The sequence below is a fragment of the Bufo bufo genome, chromosome 3 (assembly GCF_905171765.1).
Source record: "Bufo bufo chromosome 3, aBufBuf1.1, whole genome shotgun sequence".
Lineage (NCBI taxonomy): Eukaryota > Metazoa > Chordata > Amphibia > Anura > Bufonidae > Bufo > Bufo bufo.
Genome location: NC_053391.1, coordinates 555875699 through 555897205, shown reverse-complemented (window position 1 = coordinate 555897205; position 21507 = coordinate 555875699). Strand labels below are relative to the sequence as shown.

General features: G+C 44.3%; 1 protein-coding gene across 3 annotated transcripts in view; it reads left to right on the top strand.

Annotated features, from left to right (window-relative positions):
• NCKAP5L (NCK associated protein 5 like) overlaps positions 1-21507 on the top strand; it is a 91612-nt gene that overhangs the window by 35590 nt on the left and 34515 nt on the right. Inside the window, exon 1 of one of the 3 annotated variants that reach the window (XM_040425496.1) lies at positions 14033-14108. The exons of the other annotated variants lie outside the window; for them this stretch is intronic. The gene's annotated coding sequence lies outside the window, so the exon portion shown is untranslated. Of the gene's footprint in view, positions 1-14032; positions 14109-21507 lie in introns of those variants that run through there. 3 annotated transcript variants of the gene reach the window in all.

Genomic DNA, 21507 nt, shown 5'->3' with positions numbered 1-21507 from the left:
ATCTAAGGAGGAAGTATTTTATCCAGGTCAAATAATGCTTAAATAAAGGTCTTAAAATTAACCCGTCACATTTTAGCCTACAGTCACCACTGCTGCTATGCTGTAACACAAAGGATGTCTTCTTCATTGAGCGGATGTAGGCAGACAATGGTATCCCTATTTTGCTTTTAAGTTCCGTTTAATGTAAAAATAAAAAGGACCACATACATGCATCCTGCACTTTACATTCTGGTTTCACTGAGCTATTGCTCAATGGTTTGTTCATGATTGGTTTCTCATGCTTCCTCTTCTACTACAGATATATAGATAGGACTTTTGTGTTAGAAAATAATTGCATTTGTAACTGGTCTAATTTTGTCTCTTTAAAAAAAAAATAGACAGTTGACTGTTATTACAGATTTGAATACATAAGTGTAAGTACAAACAGCATTTTTAGGGTACGGCCACACAGTCTAGTTTCCTGATGCAGTCTTGGAAGTCAAAATCAAAAGTGGATCATAAAAGGAGAGAAAGTATAAAGGACAGATACGACTTCTCATTTTTATTTTTAATCCACTCCTAGTTTTCACTTCCAAAACTGCATCAGTAGACGTGACCATGTAGCCGTACCATCAGATAGACTGGTCCATGTCAGAGAACCAGAGGATTCTCCCATGGGCCCAGAAGGTCCAGGAGAAAAATAAAAACATTTGGTGCTGACTTTGGGCCAGTCACTTGCCACTAGGTTGTATTTCTTGGATTTTAAAACTTTATTGATTATATATGGGTTGGGTCCCAAAAATAGTTTCCTCTGGTGGACCCAAGGAACTCCAGTCTGACACTGTGTACATCCAATTTCTTGAGATGTGATCTGAATATTCCGTTCCGGCACAATGACCACAATTACATTGGTTAGCTGCTCTCCTACAACATGGCCAGTACTCCAAAATCCCACAGAAGCTTGGTATGGTTTGAAACCCAAAGACAGTACAGGCCATTGATGCTTACAGTATATTCCTGAAGATATTTTACGAAGGCATGACTGTTCTGACAAGCTATAATTCTGATGCCAGTTGGAGCATTAGAACCATAAAGATAAACTTATCGAAAATGTAAAGAAAAGTGGAAATGTAACAAATTTTACATCTGGATTTACATCTATTGAGTAACAGGAGAACATTTGTAACACTAGTATACAAAACTGTTTTTTCCCTTCCCCCACGACAGCACCATAGAGAGAGAGGATCCGCCCCCAGGGACAGGAAACCTGCAGAATAAAAAGGTGGAGCCTCTCCCCAACCTCAGTGGTTTCCTGTCCCTGGAGCGGGAGACCTGCAGTTTTCCTTTCAGGTACCGCTAGCCTAGGAGATCCCAGAAATGTTCTGGAGGGCTATGTGGTAATACCTGCCGGGGTCTATCGCGCCATAGTGTTGGGCTGACTGGACCCTAGGAACCGGGGAGGGTCCGGTCCCTCTGTCCGGTTCTTGCGGCAGGTGCGTGAGCCCCTCAGTTTAGTAAGGCCACGCAACGTTTAAAGCCCAGATCCATGGGTAAGAGGAATCAGCCTAGAGGGGTATTGCATTCCACCGCATGCAGCTCGGATCCATGGAGGGTCTGCCTCATGGGAACATGTATTCCGGTGCATTCTCCAGCATGCGGCTCAGAAGAGGAAGAAGTATAGGGCTGTGAAAGAAGGTATTCCTTATAATGACTCTACTTAAGTTACACAACACCAACTGGTGGCCTGCCTCATGGCTTTAGGGCCTGGTGGCCTGCCTCATGGCTTTAGGGCCTGGTGGCCTGCCTCATGGCTTTAGGGCCTGGTGGCCTGCCTCATGGCTTTAGGGCCTGGTGGCCTGCCTCATGGCTTTAGGGCCTGGTGGCCTGCCTCATGGCTTTAGGGCCTGGTGGCCTGCCTCATGGCTTTAGGGCCTGGTGGCCAGCCTCATGGCTTTAGGGCCTGGTGGCCAGCCTCATGGCTTTAGGGCCTGGTGGCCTGCCTCATGGCTTTAGGGCCTTTAGGGACTGTGTCGGTCTAGCTGGCTGCCTTTGGGCCTGTGCCTGTATGGCCTCATGTACCTAGGGAGCTGTTGCTTCTGTGTTTGCTTGCTGGGATGACTGCTCTTGCTGTCTCCTTCTGCTGCTGAGTTTATCTAGTGTGTTGATCAGCGGACAGCTCCACATAGGTTTCTACGGCTGTGTTGGCATGAGGGACGGCTACTGGTGGCCGTGTCTGCATGGCTGGTGTCTTCTGTTGCCATGTCCTGATAAGTGGACCACTCAGGCAGCAGTGTCTGGATGAATGAACTTGGCTCTGAGTAGGCTGTGCATGCAGGGTGAACTAGTTTTGTGCCTATGTTGGTTGTCAGATTGTACAATAGTCTACAATAGGCATAACACTCCAACAAAGCCCTATAATACTCCTGATGAGGAGTGAGAAAATGGGCTGGAACATATTGCTTGAATGGCCTACAGTATGTATGGCGTATCAACAGAGCCCTATATAGCTCCTGGTGGGGAGTAATCAGATCGACTGGAACATTTAGTCTGGATGGCCTACAGGAGATATGGCGCACCAGCAAGCTCTATAAATACTTGCTGCGGATCTAGAATTCCAGATCTGAAGGGTCCAGTGTGCTCTTTGGACCTCTGGCGGCAGACCTGTGAGCTCCCCGGGGGATGGAGGCCACGGTAGTTTTCTATCATGGATACCAGATTGCGAGGAAGGAGATTTAACGTCTAAAGTTCTTCTGGTAGATGTAACACAAGGCTTCCAGTAGATCTTGGATCAAAGCATCTGTCTAGCAATATATTCTGCACCAAAGGAATCGGTGTTCAGCAGTCATCTTCAGTTGGTCATTCCTTGTAAAGATAAGTACTTCTCTAAGATGTAAAATACAAATGTGATAGCACTCTGCAACCAGCACTCTGCCCTGCCTCTATGCTGAATGTTGAATGAGGCATTGGTGTACATTTTGGCCAAAGCCACTCACCACATCAAGGTCGCCTCTGAGTGGTCCCTAACACTAGTTCCTACCTGTTATGGGCCATGACAGCCACACAAAGTCCAGGGAGCGCAGGTACAGCATGCACGCCAAGCACACTCTGCTTTTAACCCCGTATTTCCCTCACTTCCCATAAGCCCTTGCTCTCCTCACATAAACTAGCAGGACCAATCGGAACGCAGATAACTTCCCACAGTACCCAGAGCAGTGTGTATCCTCACATACAACATACTAATCCGATCTGTATACTGCATGCACTTTGGTCTGGCTCTGTGATCAGTAGTACTTCAGGTAGGCCGCTATATTCACAAGCATTGATTAATTTGTTTTCTAACTTCTGACCAATCCACTTTGAGTAAGAACCTGTAAAGACATTGCCTCAGCCATGCCTGTTATATAGTAGTTGTCTATGCCTCAACTTGCAAAGAGATTTGTTAGACCACTGAATGTGGAAGCTGCTCATTTTTGCCTGTTTTTTTCCAATTTTTCACAATATTGGCCGACTACCACTTGAAAATTTAACATGAACATGTTTATGTTAAACATAACAGAGAGTTATAGCTGGTCTGGTCCATCCTGACCAGACAGGCTTTATTCCGGGACGGCAAATACATAATAGTATTTATAGGGTCTATCTGAATCTGTCAGTTGGGGGCAGTGTGGACCACTCCGTCCTGTCATTGGACGCCGCAAAAGCGTTTGATAGGATGGAGTGGCCATTTCTCTGGGCTACGATGTCATGTTTTGGCCTTGGGAACGTATTTTTGGAGATGACCCAAATGCTATATGAACAGCCTGTTGCATATATTAACATCAATGGCATAAGATCTTCCCCGGTTATGATGCCGAGGGGGATGAGACAGGGATGCCCCCTGTCTCCTCTCCTCTTCGCTCTCTTTATTGAACCGTTGGCTTGTCGGATACGTTTGGAGAATCGTATAGCAGGTTTCGGGGTGGCTGGTGTTAGCGACAAAATAAGCCTGTATGCAGATGATGTGATCCTGTTTCTGGATCAGGGGTGGAAAATCCTCCCGTTGGTTATACAGTTAATTGAAGAATATGGTAAACTTTCAGGCTATTTGATCAACTGGACAAAGTCATCGCTCCTTCCGTTGAATCGGAAAGCTGTGGATGTGGGGAGTCGAGTCCGCGTCTTGGCCCCTAATGATTCTTTGGATTATTTGGGGGTTAAGATTGGGGTCCCTATAGATAGGTTTTATGAGCTCAATCTGGCCCCAGTGCTGAATAAAGTTAGGACCAAAGTTGGCGCCTGGCGAAAACTGACATTGGCACAGACAGATCGAATTGCATTGATCAAGATGATTATTCTGCCTATAGTCTTGTTTCCGGTGTGTGCCTGCCCCATTTGGATTGATGATATTTTTTTCCACAGATTGGAGATATTGATCAATGATCTAATCTGGGGAAGGAAGAGGGTGCGTATTAAGCAGAGATATTTATGGCTCTTGGAGGCAGATGGTGGGTTGTCACTACCTTTTTTTCAGGGTTATTATCTTTGCGCACAGATTCAGCGATGTTGTTATTGGAAAGAGTTTACTGTCACGGTATTTGAACAGAGTTATTGACACTCCGATAGAGAATATTTTTTCATATCTGGAATCTGGATCTATGGGAATGAGGAAGTCCTTACTGGTCCCTTTCTCACTACAGAGGGTGTGGAACAGGCTGAAGGAGATCCTTAAAGTCCCCGGTCCGTTTGTTTTCACCCCTTTGTGGAGGAATGGGGCGCTGGAGGAATTCTTCAAGATTACAGATTTTGGATATTGGTCACGAAAAGGCATCTATATGGTGTCTCACCTTTTTCATTTGGGTCGTTTTAAAACACTTCAGGAATTTGGCTTTAATAATAGTTCTCCACTAGAGATATTTATGTATGCACGTTTGAAACATGTTTTTGAAGCCTCTAGGAATAGGGGTTGTATTTTTCCACGAGAGAATATATTTTTTCATTACTGTGACGCCCAGAAGTATGATAAGGTGAAAATATCTAGATTATACGCTAAACTTCAAATGGCACTGGTAACGGTTACACCTTTTAAAAGCCCAAGTAAATGGGAGCAAGAGCTGAATTGCTCTCCTTTACAGTGGCCTACTATCTATAGGAACACTATCTATAGGAACGTAAGAAGGGCGTCAGTTTCTAGCGCGCATAGATTAATTCAATTTAAGATTCTTCATAGACTGTATTATACGCCTAGGGTCCAAGGAAAATTTCCACAAAATAGGGACCGGGACTGTTGCTGCCCTAAATGTGGATATGTTAATGCAAACTATGTCCACATGTTATGGAGCTGTAGTAAAATAAGAAAATATTGGGATGAGGTTTTTTCTGCCCTACAAAAGGAATCCTCAATGAACTATAACCCGGGGATCTTGATAGTGATTTTTGGAGACTATGGTTCAGAAACGGAAGTCTCTCCCCGGGTTAGACAGATCTGGATGAAAGGATTGATGGTAGCGAAAGCTATACTGGTCAAGTACTGGGGCTCTGTCTCCCAGCCTTCTGCAAGGGAGTGGGATCTATACCTTCGGCAAATTAAAATCTATGAGGATATCGGAAAGAATCGGAGAGTTGCACGCAGAGCCACGTAGACATATACTGATATTATTTGTTTGTTGTATTTGAATGAATTGAGGGGAACGACAGCCAATGGAGGGGGGGGGGGGGAGGTATAAGGATATCTAAGATTGTTATACTACACAGCTATGTATATATACTGAAGTGGTTTATATTGGTCTATGTACTAATTCTAGTATTGTTATATTACATTCACTGTTGTATTGGTAATATTTTTATGACTTTCTATAATAAAACAAAAAACAAAACAAAAAAAAAACATTCAAAATGGCTGTCTGTGGCCAAAAATATACATGTTTATCATGATCAGTCAAATATGGGCAATTTTGTTTTTTACATTTTGTGTACACCTATTTTGTGTTTTTGTTTTTTTTGTTTTATTTCTGGTTTAATGTGGTTTTCACAATGTGATTTCCCCCCAATCGACCACATTCTGGCCTATGCTTTATCACAAGCCATTATTGGTTCAAAACTATTGAAATAACAGACAGCAGAGTCTGTGTGTAGGTAAACAATGTAAGTTACAACCCTACTAACCCTAAGGCCTCTTTAAGACGGGCGTTGCAGGAAAATGTGCGAGTGCGTTGCGGGAACATGCACGATTTTTCCGCGCGAGTGCAAAACATTGCGTGAGAAAAATCGGCATGTTTGGTACCCAAACCCGAACTTCTTCACAGAAGTTCGGGCTTGGGATCGGTGTTCTGTAGATTGTATTATTTTCCCTTATAACATGGTTATAAGGGAAAATAGCATTCTGAATACAGAATGCATAGTAAAATAGCGCTGGAGGGGTTAAAAATAAATAAATAATAATTTAACTCGCCTTAATCTACTTGATCGCGCAGCCGGCATCACTTCTGTCTTCTTTCTTTGCTGTGTGCAGGAACAGGACCTGTGGTGACGTCACTCCGGTCATCACATGATCCATCACCATGGTAAAAGATCATGTGATGACCGGAGTGACGTCACCACAGGTCCTTTTCCTGCACACAGCAAAGAAAGAAGACAGAAGCGATGCCGGCTGCGCGATCAAGTGGATTAAGGTGAGTTAAATTATTTTTTCTTTTTCTTTTTTTTTAACCCCTATAGCGCTATTTTACTATGCATTCTGTATTCAGAATGCTATTATTTTCCCTTATAACCATGTTATAAGGGAAAATAATAATGATCGGCTCTCAATCCCGATCGAATCCTAGCAACCGTGCGTGAAAATCGCACAGCATCCGCACTTGCTTGCAGATGCTTGCGATTTTCACGCAACCCCATTCATTTCCATGGGGCCTGCGTTTCGTGAAAAAACGCACAAAATAGAGCATGCTGCGATTTTCACGCAACGCACAAGTGATGCGTGAAAATCACTGCTCATGTGAACAGCCCCATAGAAATGAATGGGTCGGGATTCAGTGCGGGTGCAATGCGTTCAACTCACGCATCCACGCATCGCATCTGTGCGGAATACTCGCCCGTGTGAAAGGGGCTATACCGTTGCGTAGTGTGGGTTGCCAGCACCCGGGGCAAGCCAAGTATTGCGCCCCCCCCAACCCGTGGGCACGCCTCTTTTTTACAGATAATGTAGTAGATATCACCTGCAGTCCTATGTAACACCACAGATGACAGTGATAACTCTCTGAGTACAGATAATGTAGTAGATGGGTGTGAGCCCCCAGAATTCTGAACACGCACAGTGTGATCTGAAGTCTGGGGCCGAATGCAGCAGTGTGGGCAAAATTCTATATCCACCCTCCCATCACTACAGAACATACATGGTAATACAGCGCCCCATACCTCTTACATCTAGAGGCGTCTCCTTTGATATAGATGTTCTCTTTCCTCATCTTCTCCCTTCAGACCAGACCATCATTTTTCAGCCATTTCTCGTTTCTGCATTGACAAAAAAAAAATCTTAGTTTACTACTTTTCCATCATCCTCCCATCTTCTGGACAAATCACCCTACCACCCCCAATACTGTGCCACTGTGCTCCCCAATACTATACTGCAGAAACAGATAACCCCCCTGAAAATACTAGTGTTACACAGATAATGCCCCCTTCAATAATTGTCACACAGTGCCCTAAAATAACTGCTCCCAGCAAATATTGCTCCTGACGCTAATAATGTAAACATAACGTCCCCCAAAATTATTTGTGGTAAGCTGATACTGTGCCAAGGTGCCCCCACAGTAATAGTGCTCCCAAAATTCCCAGCAATAGTAATAATTCTCTGCTAGAGCACACATGGCAGTAACAGTGCTCCTACAGTGCCCCCAATATGTCCCCACTGTGCCCCAGAAGTAATAATGCTCCCATAATGCCCATACTAGTAATCATGTTCCCCATAGACTCCCAGTAGTAATAAAGCCCACCATAATGCCCCTCCCCAGTAGTAATAATTCTCCTTATAATGTGACCGTACAAAAAATGCTTCCTTATGTGTGCTAGTGCAAAAAAATACCCCCTTTTAATGCTCCCAGTTGAGCTAATGTCCCCATAGTGCCCCCATAATGTGCTAGTATAAAATACCCCTATATAGTTCCCCCAGTAAATTCCCCATAGTGCTGCTCTCCCCCCTTCCTCCTAGTGCCCCCCATAATGTACCAGTATAAAATGCCCCAGTAGATGCCCAGTGTCCCCCATAATAAGTATAAAATACCCCTTCCTAGTGCCCCCCATAAATGACCCCATAGTACTCCTCTCCCCCCTTCCCCATAAAACCCACCATAATGTGTCCCAGTATAAAATGCCCCTATACAGAGCCCCCCCATATAAAAATACCCCTTCTTTGTGGCCTCAGTAGATGCCCCCATAGTGCAACCCAATAATGTGCCAGTAAGAAGTGCCCCCATAGCGCTCCTTTCCGTATTGTACCATTTAAAAAAATTAATAAACACTTATACTTAACTCCATCAGGCTGGCAGCGATGCGATGCAGGCCTCTTCTGACCGGTGTCCTAGGCTGCAAGCACTAGAGCCGTACAGCGCATCAGAGGAACGGAAAAGGGAGATGCCTCTCCCCTGCCCCGCCGCAGCACATCTATCTGTATCGCTGTCCTGAGGACGGCGATACAGATGACTATAGATTTGAGCGCTTACACAATGGAAGCGCTCATCTCCCTGTGCCCTGCCGCCGCCCCCCACTTATCACCAGGGCTGCGCCACCGGAGGCAATCACCTCGCCTAATTGGCGGTGCGGCCCTTCTGGCGCCCCCTGCAGTTTTGCGCCCGGGGCAATGGCCCCCCCCACGCTACGCCACTGAACCCTAAGGCTAGTTGCAAACTAGTGTCAGAGATCTGGCAGGGAACAGCCTGCTGGACCTCTGCACACTCCACCATTGCTGGAGGTTTGTAAGGCTCCGTCTGGCCCCATTCACCATAATGGGAGAGATTCGGCTACGTTCCAGCAGATATTCCGAGAATCGCGCAACTAGCCTAAATCTTTCGCTACATCATTTTGGCCCCTGCCCACCCTGGAGCATACCAGTCTATTTTGGGATGATGCTTATGACCAATAAAACACATTTCCATTTGGTGAAACCCTTCATTGAGGCCGTACTGGTAAAATGTTAAATTTTATGCATGGCTACCTAATAGAGGACCCTTCACCTCTCCTGATATGACTGTAACTGCTTGCATTCCTTGTGTAATAATTCTGGAACATTTATTTTGACTGTTATACTATTCCTTTATTGTTACTGCTAGAAATTATGAATGAGTTGCTAATAGTTTGCAATGAAGGTCCAGTTGGGTGTTAACGGTTGAGGGTTTGGACCCGACGGTCTGACACTGGCAGCACAGATTGGATAGTGTCAGACTGTGCAGGAACACCACCTCCCAACTGGTAACACCCAGCTGGACCTTTATTGCAAACTGTTAGTAATTAATTTGCAACTCTAATACAGGAATGATACACTATAGTCATAAGAATAGATGCTCCAGAATTGCTATTACATGGGAATGGAAGTAGTTACTAAAACAGACCTGTTGGGAGATGTGACAGGTCCTCTTTAAGAGTGAATAGAAGGAGCAGTGAAGTAACCTAGTGATGATTGTGTCTGATGTAGAAGGTCGGTGGAGTATAATTGGTTCATAATCTAGGTCTTCTTTCTCTTGTTCTTAGACATGAGGTGGTCTTGCCAGTTATAATCCGGGTAAGTATTTGTCAGCTCTGTGTGAGCGGAAATAATAATGCCTAACTGTTCACGTGTGTTTGCCTAATATGAGATCTAACTGTGAAGCACATGGATGCCAAGCGAAGGTGCAGAGGGATTGGTAGTCTCCAGATGTACAGCTGAGACCCCACATGTCCATATGTAATAATGAATCCTTTAGGCTCTGTTGGAGGTAAAGTAAGAGGAGGGGTACCTAGCCTTACATAACCCAGGCACAGCTGCTGCCCGAGCGTACAGTCACTCGTATGAGCCATGCCGCAGGGCGATATACGGGAGCTGAAGGCTCTGCCCTTCATATAAAGTGTGAAATGGACATTGTTTTGACCTCTGTGGTGGTAAAGGCTACAGAGTTGTGACAGTGAAAGGTAGGTTACGCTTGGAGACTACATAATATTTGCCATGGTGCCTGGACTTCTGCTGATGTCTTATTAAACACGACAGCCGTTTTCTACCATTAACCCTGTCATTGCTGAGACGCTCCTCAGTGTATGAAATGGCCGTACCGTTTTGTTTTGTTTTTTCTCCATCTTTAGTGGCAAGAGCCAATTTGTAAATAATAACAATATAAGGGAGTGACTGGTTCATTGTGCTCCATAGCTGTAATGGGTGTGATGATGTCCCTAGGCTGTAATTGGAGTGCCTGCTCTAGGTCTCGGATCCTACGGTGTATAATGAGAGATGGAACAAACACCTTTTATGGACTTAATTCCATCTGTCTGTATTAATTACTTGCTGTCAGCAAAGAAAAGAGAATTGATATGAAAATGATTGCCTTTCTGGTTTCGGGTGATACTCCTAAACATGGAGATTGAATTGACATAATCTCACTTTATAGTTCAGTTGAGAACTATACATAATTTGGATGTAATGTCTTCAATCAGCTGTGATATTAAAGCGGTAGTCCATTCCTGGCCCATCCTCAATATAGGCCATCAATATCTGATCATCCGAGGTCCAACGCCACACCCCTACTGATCACCCGTTTCAGAATAGCTTTGGAAATCTGTACCAGAACTACACAGCTCCATCCATTGTGTAGTGGACGGAGCTGATTACTGCAGCACTGCTTCCATTGAAGTGAATGGGAGCAGTGCTCCAGTTACAAGCTCCATCCACTGTACAGTGTACAGAGCTGTGCAGTTTGGGTGCCGGAGCTTCTCTGAAACCGCTGATGGGCCACCAATATCTGGAGTTGGTCTACCCCTATAAAATAATTTCCAAATAATTTTTGATTTAATTTAAAATGTATTTTTAAAGGAATATGAAAATGTTTGGGTGGTAGAGATCAGTCTGGAAAAGCTGAAATTTCTTCCCCTCCCAAATTATTGATTGTATAAAGATCTCACACTCCTTAATTTAATGGAAATCTGCTGTCCAATCTGATTGCACACCGGGGGAGATTTATCAAAACTGGCTTAGTTGCCGATGGCAACCAATCAGATTCCACCTTTCATTTTCCAAAGGCATGTGGAATCTAGTTGCTACAGATAACTAGGCCAGTTTTCCCCCTATAGTCTTCGTGCAGCAGTTCACTTTAATCCCTGCTTGACCCTGACAGTAAGTGGTCAGTTTCCCTGCAGCACCCACCGCAGGGGAAATTAATCATTACACAGTGCTGATTCAAATCAGTTGGTTGTCTGTGTAAGGGCTCATTCATACGGCCGTATGCTGTTTGCAAAAATTTTTTGCGGACGGTTCAGCATGTCCGCAAAAAACGTATTGCATTCAGTTTTTTTTGCTTACCCATAGACTTCAATGGGGCCATGTCCTGATTTTCACTGACAAGTATGGCCTCTTGCACACAACCGTATGTATTTTGCGGTCCGCAAAAAATACGCATGGCTTCCGTGTGCATTCCGTATTTACATCCGTATGCATTCCGTATTTTGCGGAACGGAACAGCTGACCCTTCATCGAACAGTACTATCATTGTCCGTAATGTGGACAATACGAGGACATGTTCTATTGTTTTGCGAAACGGACATACGGAAACGGAATGCACACGGAGTAACTTCCGTTTTTTTTATTGTGGACCCATTGAAGTAATTGGTTCCGCATACGGTCCGCAAAAAACCCCGGAACGGACGCAGAAAGAAAATACGTTTGTGTGCAAGTGGCCTATAGGACATGTTTCATTTGTTTTGCTGAGCCATGGAATGGAAGAAAAGGGCCACATAGAAGTGAATAGGGCAGCATCTAAAACGCAAAAAAACGAATCCACATTTTTGCAGACAGCATACGGCCGTCTGAATGAGCACTAATGCAGGACAGGATAGGTCCTCCAGAGTTGTTAAGAAATGCTCTTTGTAGTTCTTCTCGACTTTAGATAATAAATGAGGGTCCTACACAGAAGACCACTCTCTATCTTCTCAGAATTAACTAATAGGGTGTATGAAAATCCATCACCCCCCCCCCCCCCCCCCCAATAAAAAACAAATACATCAGTTTACATGGGGTCAACAAAGGAGCTTTTTTCCTCTTTTGTCAGCTGATTGGGTCTTCCTACGTACATTCGTTCTCGATCATCGGGCTGTGTAAGAGGTCTCTAAGACCCCTTTCACACGGGCGAGTATTCCGCGCGGATGCGATGCGCGAGTTGAACGCATTGCACCTGCACTGAATACTGACCCATTCATTTCTATGGGGCTGTTCACATGAGCGGTGATTTTCATGCATCACTTGTACGTTGCGTGAAAATCGCAGCATGTTCTATATTCTGCGTTTTTCACGCAACGCAGGCCCCATAGAAGTAAATGGGGTTGCGTGAAAATCGCAAGCATCCGCAAGCAAGTGCGGATGCGGTGCGATTTTCACGCACGGTTGCTAGGAGACAATCGGGATGGAGACCAGATCATTATTATTTTCCCTTATAACATGGTTATAAGGGAAAATAATAGCATTCTGAATACAGAATGCATAGTAAAATAGCGCTGGAGGGGTTAATTTTTTTTTAAACTCGCCTTAATCCACTTGCTCGCGCAGCCCTGCATCTCCTTCTGTCTCCTTTGCTGAACAGGACCTGTGGTGATGTCACTCCGGAAATCACATGATCCATCACTATGGTAAAAGATCATGTGATGGATCATGTGATGACCAGAGTGACGTCACCACAGGTCCTGTTCAGCAAAGGAGACAGAAGGAGATGCCGGGCTGCGTGAGCAAGTGGATTAAGGCGAGTTAAATTATTATTATTTTAACCCCTCCAGTGCTATTTTACTATGCATTCTGTATTCAGAATGTATTATTTTCCCTTATAACCATGTTATAAGGGAAAATAATACAATCTACAAAACACCGATCCCAAGCCCGAACTTCTGTGAAGAAGTTTGGGTTTGGGTACCAAACATGCGTGATTTTTCTCACGCGAGTGCAAAACGCATTACAATGTTTTGCACTCGCGCGGAAAAATCGCAGGTGTTCCCGTAACGCACCCGCACATTTTCCCGCAAAGCCCGTCTGAAAGGCCTAAGAGTGGGCATTCAGCGTCAATATCTGTTGGCCAAAGGATCTTTCGGACAATCGCTGTTTCAGCCACCCCAGGCCAATCATGCATATATTCTCAATGGAAGGGCTGTACCTCTCCTGAAAAAAAAAAAAAAAAAAAAAAAGGATCAAGCATGTAAACTTCAACATGCCCAATCCTTTTTCGGAAGTCCAGAAAAATGTCTACTCCCCATCAGAACTACTTCATCTTGGGCTTCAGAACCTCTAGAAATCTTTGCCTAGATAGCTCATCGCGTCTTGCTTGTTTATGTGGAATAATGTGTAACAACCGTCATATCTCCGTTCAACGCTTCGCTCTTGAGAAGGGTGAAATGGTTAATGTTTGCTAGTAGAGAGAGAGTAATGGCACTGGGGGGTATTTCTTCTAGTTGGGTGATGAGCAATCGTACACAACCGTTCCTCTTAAGGCGCATATAATCATGTAACAGATAATATTAGAGATTTGGAGGATTATGTTGGAGAACCATGTTAAATGTCTGACCTTGACCAGAGATATGGTGTCCCCAACCCCCCCGCCTCCCTTTGTTGTGCGACAGAAGGGAAAGCACTTGCTGTTATGAGGGTAGGATAAGGATTCTCCCTCAGGGGAGCTTAGGCTGCAGTGCATGTGTGTATGTGACGTGGGCCTCTCTTTACATCATAAAGAGCGAGGGACAGGCTCTACAGGCCGGGATGAGCACACGCTGATACTGGCAGGGATTCAGCCTTGGCCCCCTCCTCCCGTCACCACATCCCTCAGCCCCCTCCCTTCTTCCCTGCTGCGCCTGTGCTAGCTAACAATGCAGCACAATAACCAAGGCAGCCGGCTCTCTAAGAGCTTCCATGAAGTGAGAGCAAAGAAGGCAACCGAGCAGGGGTGAGTTGGCAGTGGCCTTTCTACCCATTTCTTTCCCTATTTCCATTTTTGGATTTAGATGACCTTCACGTTTGCATCCCCGCATGCCCCGCAGCTGCATAGACCCCTCTGCCGGAAAGTCTGTTTATACGAATGATTCCCCTGCCAACTTCCATACGTCTTGCTATATGTTAACGATGGTCTTAAAGCCCGGTATTGTAATGCATCATCAATGAGGCTTTCTAATGCGTAATAAACTTTCTTCGGCGTATTGTGTCACGGCCTTGTTTCACCATGTCAGGCGGTGTAGTACATATGTCGTATGCACAGTCTGAAGACCCCTGTAACCCTGTGCCCCTTGTGATGCTGCCTATGGCCTGACAACGGTGACTTGGTGGCCGGCTCTGATCTAGTTAGACCTTACTTGCTCAATATTGCTGATGTAAGAAAAGGGAGGAAGAGATCATCTGTGGTCTGAAAATATTGTACTCCTCGGTGTTCAGAACCATGTTTTCTTCATTGCAGTAAATATGCCACGTTCAAAAATGTAACCAGTGCTACAATGTATCAGCCGTAGTTTGGGGCAAAATGGTGCCAAAGCTCATTAAAAAATGTTGGATGTTGATTATGTCCATTTTAGAAAATAACTGCATAACAATTTACAGTTGTCTCACATGTTATCTCTCATATATGGCTGTGCCATCCATGAGCTATACATCAAGTCTTCCTTGTTACCAAGTTTTGTTATTGGCACTACCCTTTGATTTTAGGTATAGCCTACATGTTTTTCCTTCATTTTCTGGCTTGCTCACAAGGTCGCTTTATTTGCGTCCTTCCCTGATGCCCTGGCTTCTTTGTGAAGAACACATTCCTGTTTTATTGGCGCACTCTGCCTTTTTTTTTTTTTTTTACTTTTCTTTTTTACATGGTTCCATTCTCGGCTGCAGAGCCTGCAAAATAAATTTTGATTCTTTCCTTTTTAATTCTTACGCTGGTGGCTTTTGGTATCTGCAGAGTTAAATTTCTTCATTGTTTCGCCTTCCTTTGCTATTTTGGCTTTGCTGCTCTGACCGTTTTAAAGTTTGCCTGAACAGTCGCAGCTGCAGTGTGTTATGGTCCGAGATGTGGGCGGCTCATCTGTTGCAGTGCTTTGCAATTCGGTGATTTAATGGTTAAGTGCCTAAGCAATACAGTGATTATGACTACCCTAGCAAAAATGGTGCGTCTGTAATTCCGTACACTTTCAGCCATTAAGCCCAATTCTTGCAGATACACAGGGTCACCTCCATAGCTTCTCCTATAACTTTGATGGTCCAGAGCTTGTGCTCGGTGCAGCGTTAATAAGGACGATGCTTGGAATGATTGCAGCAGAGACAGTCTAGTGGTAATGGTTTCTAGGTGTACAGAAGGCTTTGAGCGTTACACACTGTACAGTCTCATTATATTTTTTGTAACTGGTTAAAGTGCAGTTGGTTTTGTGTCTCGGTGACAGGTTGGAACTTGTGGTATGCAAGTATGATGTTTTGCGGTGTCTGAGAAGTTTAGTCGGTCCTCTGAGGACACTGCAGTAAGCAAAGTCATAATTTTTTTTATGGCACCCCTAGCTTGCAATCTCCCAAATATATGCAGATGTGACATATATGGATGCAAATGACCTGTTCATTTTAATAGTTGCATCCATCGTTCATACATTCGAGATGCAATTTGCCGTTAAAAAGCTAGTGCAGGTGCACATTTTATTTTTTTTTGGTCCTTGAAAAAAGACTTGGAAAGGGTCTGAAATATATATACGTGTGTGTGTGTGTATATTTTATATATTTTTTAAATTGGGAACAGTGCCACTTTCTCATGGACTATGTCTGGTATTGCAACTGCCTATTCACTTGATTGGTGAAACGGTGCTGTTTTTTTTATTTTATTTTTTTTATACCAGAACCCTAGCTGGCCTGGCACATTTAGTATAATCTGTGCCAGGAAACTAATTATACCAGAAAGCTGCACTAGCTCCCTTGCTGGCATACAGTTCTCTTTTTTTTGGCACACCAACGCGCCAGAATTAAAAGGTGTGCCCTGCTTTAAGAGCCTCTGTCAGCCCTATTAAACCAAACATATTGCTTGGTATGGTTGATCATGCTAAGTAAAAAGATGTCTTTCTTTTCTCTAAAGGGTGAATGGCTGAGATATATTAACTTTTATATTTATGTAAATTACCTAGTTGAAGCACCAGGGGGCTGGCCATAGTGCTAGGAGCACTGCTAGTGCAAAGCCCACTGTGCTGTTTGTACTCTTCCCCTCCCCTTTGAGTGGCATCTCGTTTAGCCCTGTTTTCTTGTGGCAGTGCTGAGGCTCAGTTACCCAGGACCTGTGCAGTGGATCTGATGAGCTCTGAAAGCAGTGTTCATCAGATCCACTGCGCAGACGCAGACACACTGAGCCAACTCGGCACTTGCTTAATGGATCTTCTGCTGCTCCACCAGCTCGGGAAGCAGCGTCTGATTCACCACACAAGCGCTGAGCCTCGGCACTGCCGTGAGAACATAGGGCTCGACATCTCGTCACACAAGGGGGAGGGGGAAGTACAGAGAGCAAAGGGGGGCTGTGTGATAGCAGTGCTCCTAGCACTATGGCCAGCTGTCTGGTGCTCCAGCTAGGTAATTTATATAAATGTTAATGTATCCTTCCCATCCTGCTGTAATGTATTTTTTGTTATACACGACCCTGTGTGTTGACCCCCATCATTGTAGTTGGATATGTAAAGGTTATCTGTTGTCTGTCACTCCATAGTTTTTATAGTATGGCATCAAACAATAGAAACTCTTACAATTTGACAATTGCATGTTTACGACCAACCACACTCCTGACACTGAACGCACCACATTACCTATATGAGTGATTCTGCTACCTGAATGACTTGCAGCTGTTATGGTGCCCATACCATACATCTTCATCCTACTGTTGGACGAGCGCTTGGTCAACCGACAGCTATCTCTCACAACTCTCGCCCATGCACATTACATGTATATTGGACTAACTTGACAATTTTGGGCCTCCTATCCTCCCCCGATGGTAGAGGGTGTATGGTAGTGGCTTTCCTCCCTCTCCCATTCATGAGCTGAACATGCATGTGTATTGTGAGAGATGGCTGTCTGCCAACCATTCTGTCATTGAGGTGGCTGGGTATAAATGCTTGGCTTACTCAAATGTATGTTTTTGTTTTTTTTAAGTAGGGAGAGAGGAGAATACCACTGTCAAACAGCACTGGAAGCAACCTATCTCCCATGGGAACCAGAAGATCAGGTGCTGAAATTCAGCATGCCTGATTCTTCTCTCCCCAAACATTGTCTTTAGTGGGAGTGTCGAGAGTTCCCCATGAGGGGCGGATTTGACATTTCTGGCGCCTTAAACAAAGTGAATTCTGAGGCTCCCATCGCATTGCTAAACTCTGCCCCAGTTAGCCTACTAAGCGCCACTCTCAGCTTAGACACCTCCCCTTTTGGTCCTCTCAGGCCTCAAGCATTTGCCTGGTTTGATTGTAAAGTCCTCCACTGTTCCACAAACGCAGTACGTCGTCAACCAAGGTGAACAGTATTTAGGCCTCTGTTTTCTAGCTGAATATAATTTGGATGATTATGGCTTACAGTTTATGAAAACCCCAAATTCACAATCTCAGAAAATTAGAATATTGTAAAAAAAGGTTCAATATTCTGGGCTCAAAGCGTCACACTCTAGTCAGCCAATTAATCCATAACATCTGCAAAGGGTTCCTGAGCCTTTAAATTGTCTGTCTGGTCCAATAGGAATCACAATCATGGGAAAGACTGCTGACCTGACAGTTGTGCAGAAAACCATCGTTGACACCCTCCATAAGGAGGGAAAGCCTCAAAAGGTAATTGCAAAAGAAATTGGATGTTCCCAAAGTGCTGTATCAAAGCACATTAATAGAAAGTTATGTGGAAGGGACAAGTGTGGAAGAAAAAGGTGCACAAGCAGCAGGGATGACCGCAGCCTGGAGAGGATTGTCAGGAAAAGGCCATTCAAAAGTGTTGGGGACTTTTACAAGGAGTGGCCTGAGGCTGGAGTTAGTGCATCAAGAGCCACCACACACAGACTGATCCTGGACATGGGCTTCAAATGTCGTATTCCTCTTGTCAAGCCTCTCCTGAACAACAAACAACATCAGAAGCGTCTTACCTGGGCGAAAGAAAAAAAGAACTGGCCTGTTGCTCAGTGGTCCAAAGTCCTCTTTTCTGTTGAGAGCAAATTTTGCATCTCTTTTTGAAACCAAGGACCGAGAGTCTGGAGGAAAAATGGAGAGGCACACAACGCAAGATGCTTGAAGTCCAGTGTAAAGTTTCCACAGTCTGTGTTGATTTGGGGAGCCATGTCATCTGCTGGTGTTGGTCCACTGTGCTTCATTAAGTCCAGAGTCAACGCAGCCGTCTACCAGGAGATTTTGGAGCACTTCATGGTTTCTTCCGCAGACTAGCTTTATGGAGACAATGACTTCATTTTCCAGCAGGACTTGGCACCTGCCCACACTGCCAAAAGTACCAAAACCTGGTTCAATGACCATGGGATTACTGTGCTTGATTGGCCAGCAAACTTGCCTGACCTGAACCCCATGGAGAATCTATGGGGGCATTGCCAAGAGAAAGATGAGACCGAACAATGCAGAAGAGCTGAAGGCTGCTATTGAAGTGTCCTGGTCTTCCATTACACCTCAGCAGTGCCATAGACTGATAGCATCCATGCCACGCCTCATTTAGGCAGTAATTGATGCAAAAGGAGCCCAAACCAAGTACTGTACATGTGCATGATTATACTTTCCTACATTTTTCTATTTAACATCCCTATTTTTTATTTATTTTTTTCATTTCATGTAATATTCTAAATTTCTGAGATTGTGACTTTGGGGGTTTTTAAAAGCTGTAAGCCATAATCATCCAAATTATAACAAACAAAGGCTAGAAATATCTCGCTTTGCATGTAATGAGTCTATCTCATATGTTAGTTTCACCTTTTAATTTGCATTACTGAAATGAACTTTTGCACAATATTCAAATTTTTCGAATTTCACCTGTATGTCTGCATGGACTTGACCTCGAACGGTGACCATCTGCAGCAGGTTGCGTAGTTTTTTTTCATGGTTTTTGCATCTTATGTCTGTTTTCCTTAGCCTGCAGGTATGTCTTGGTCTCCTTTAAGATATATGTATAGGTAGAATAGCATGCAATTATTTTGGTATCTCCTATTACAAAGTGAGCATTATCCACCATAGTAAATAATTTGTAGTGTCATCTAGTCAGTGGATAGCAATTTGCTTGAGAGGGCGTAGATTATGGTTTTTATGGTAAGTGCTTTCTCGATCATAGTAACGACATCTCTCTAGGTAATGTGATTGTGCTGCCACAGAGTCCTGCGCTGTTCTCCTATCCTTTGGCACATATGGTGGGTGCTCTGATTGGGCTGTGTTGATGATCCTTGTTGCGTGCAGTTTTCAGGTCAGATAGAAATGCTCTCGCATTCCTTTCAGAATGTCCTTATGTCACCGGCACGCAGCATTACTCCAGCATACAGAGCAATAACTCCCTGGAGCTGGGCTCTGATGTGTGTTCTTGCATGGTGTGGAGGAGTGGTACTGGATGTGCCAGGGTGTCTGCAATGCAGTCTTCCGAGATATAGCAGTGGCATTCCTAACAGCACCGAACTGACGGAAGGGCAGAGGCTGACTATGTGATCATGGTCCGCAAGTGACACTGCTTGCTGCAGGAAGGCTCGTTGTTTCCCTTACTTGCTGATCATTCTTTTATTCCAAAGTTTTTAAGAACTTGTTCATTTTATAGTATGGATTATATAATCTTCAGTTTTTTGTACTATGTTGTTTGCCGTCACCTACTCTTATTTTACACACATGATATGATTGAATAAGGTATAGTAAGTTATAAAAGTCAAGAAAACTTACATTGTGCTGTATTCCCCAATCTGCCATAATATGCCTAATATTGTGCAGGCCCCCCTCATCAAGCCAAAAGAGCTCAGACCGATTGAGGCAAAAACTCCAAAAGACCTTGAGATGTCCTGTAGTATTTGACACTAAGACAGCAGATCCTTTGTTCTGCAATTTACAAAGTGGGATCATCATGGATCGCATCCCATAGATGTTTGATTGGATTAATATCTGGGGAATTTGCAGGCCAATTAACAGCTTCAACCCCTCATCATGTTCCTCAAACCATTACTGAACAATTCTTTTTGTAGTGTGTCAGGATGTATTATCCCGCCAAAAGAGGCCACTAGCTTTTATAAGCATTCTCACGAAGGAGTGTACTTGGGCTGTACAGTGTTTAGACAGGTGCTATGTGTCAGGCAACAGCCTAATTACTGTCAGGAACCAAGGTTTCTCAGCAGAACATTACCTAAAGCATCACACTGCTTCAGTTGGTGTGGCTTCTTCCCATACTGCATCCTGGTGCTGTCTCTCCACCTTGTTCCATTGTTCTGATGCCCGCATGCTTATGATGGGTGTTTTTTGGCGGCGGACAGGGATTAGCGTGGTCTGTCTGACTGGTCTGTGGCTATGTAGTCCCATACACAGCAAGCTGGATTTCATTGTGGGTTCTCACCTTTCCATCATAACCAGCATTACCTGTGTCAGCAATTTGTGTTTTCAGTAGCTTTTCTGTCGATTGGACCATTTAGTCTTCACTCCCCATGTGCATCAATATGCTTAAGTGCTCATAACCCTGTTGCCAGTTCACCGGTGGTCCTTCCTTGGATCACTTTTGGTAGTTACTAACCACTGCATACTGGGCACACACCCCAAGAGCTGTCACTTTGGCGATTGTCTAACTTAGTCCAGCCATCGCAATTCATTTGAGTTGCTAGTTGGTAAGGGGGGAGAGGAGTGATTGCTGCCTGGTCTTGGTGTCCTGCATATGCCCTTAACATAGAAGATCATGTTCAGGTGTGTAGCACTCAACATCATTGTAAATTTAGCCAAGTAACATAAGTACTCGAAATTGGTGCAAAGTGTTTAAAGGAAGTTCGTGAATAGGACTACCAGTAAACTGTTCCAAGTGAGTTGCTTCTCAGTACAGTGAGCAGGTTGTGGTCATGGGTGGGACTCAGTATCCTGCACATCGCTTTTCACCAGTATATAACAGAATGCATAGCTAGTAGTATGTGTATTGAATTTACTGTTTCACATTTTAACCTATGTATGAATATTCAATGTATTTTTTTATTAAAAGAAAATGAGTGGATGGGTTTTCTGGATATAATTTCTTTAAAGGGGTTCTGCAGTTCTTTTAAACTGATCTACAGCATCTGATCGGCGGGGGCCCGACACCCGAGACTCCCGCCGATCAGCAGTTTGAGAAGGCAGCGGCGCTCCAGCAGCGCCGCGGCCTTCTCGCTGTTT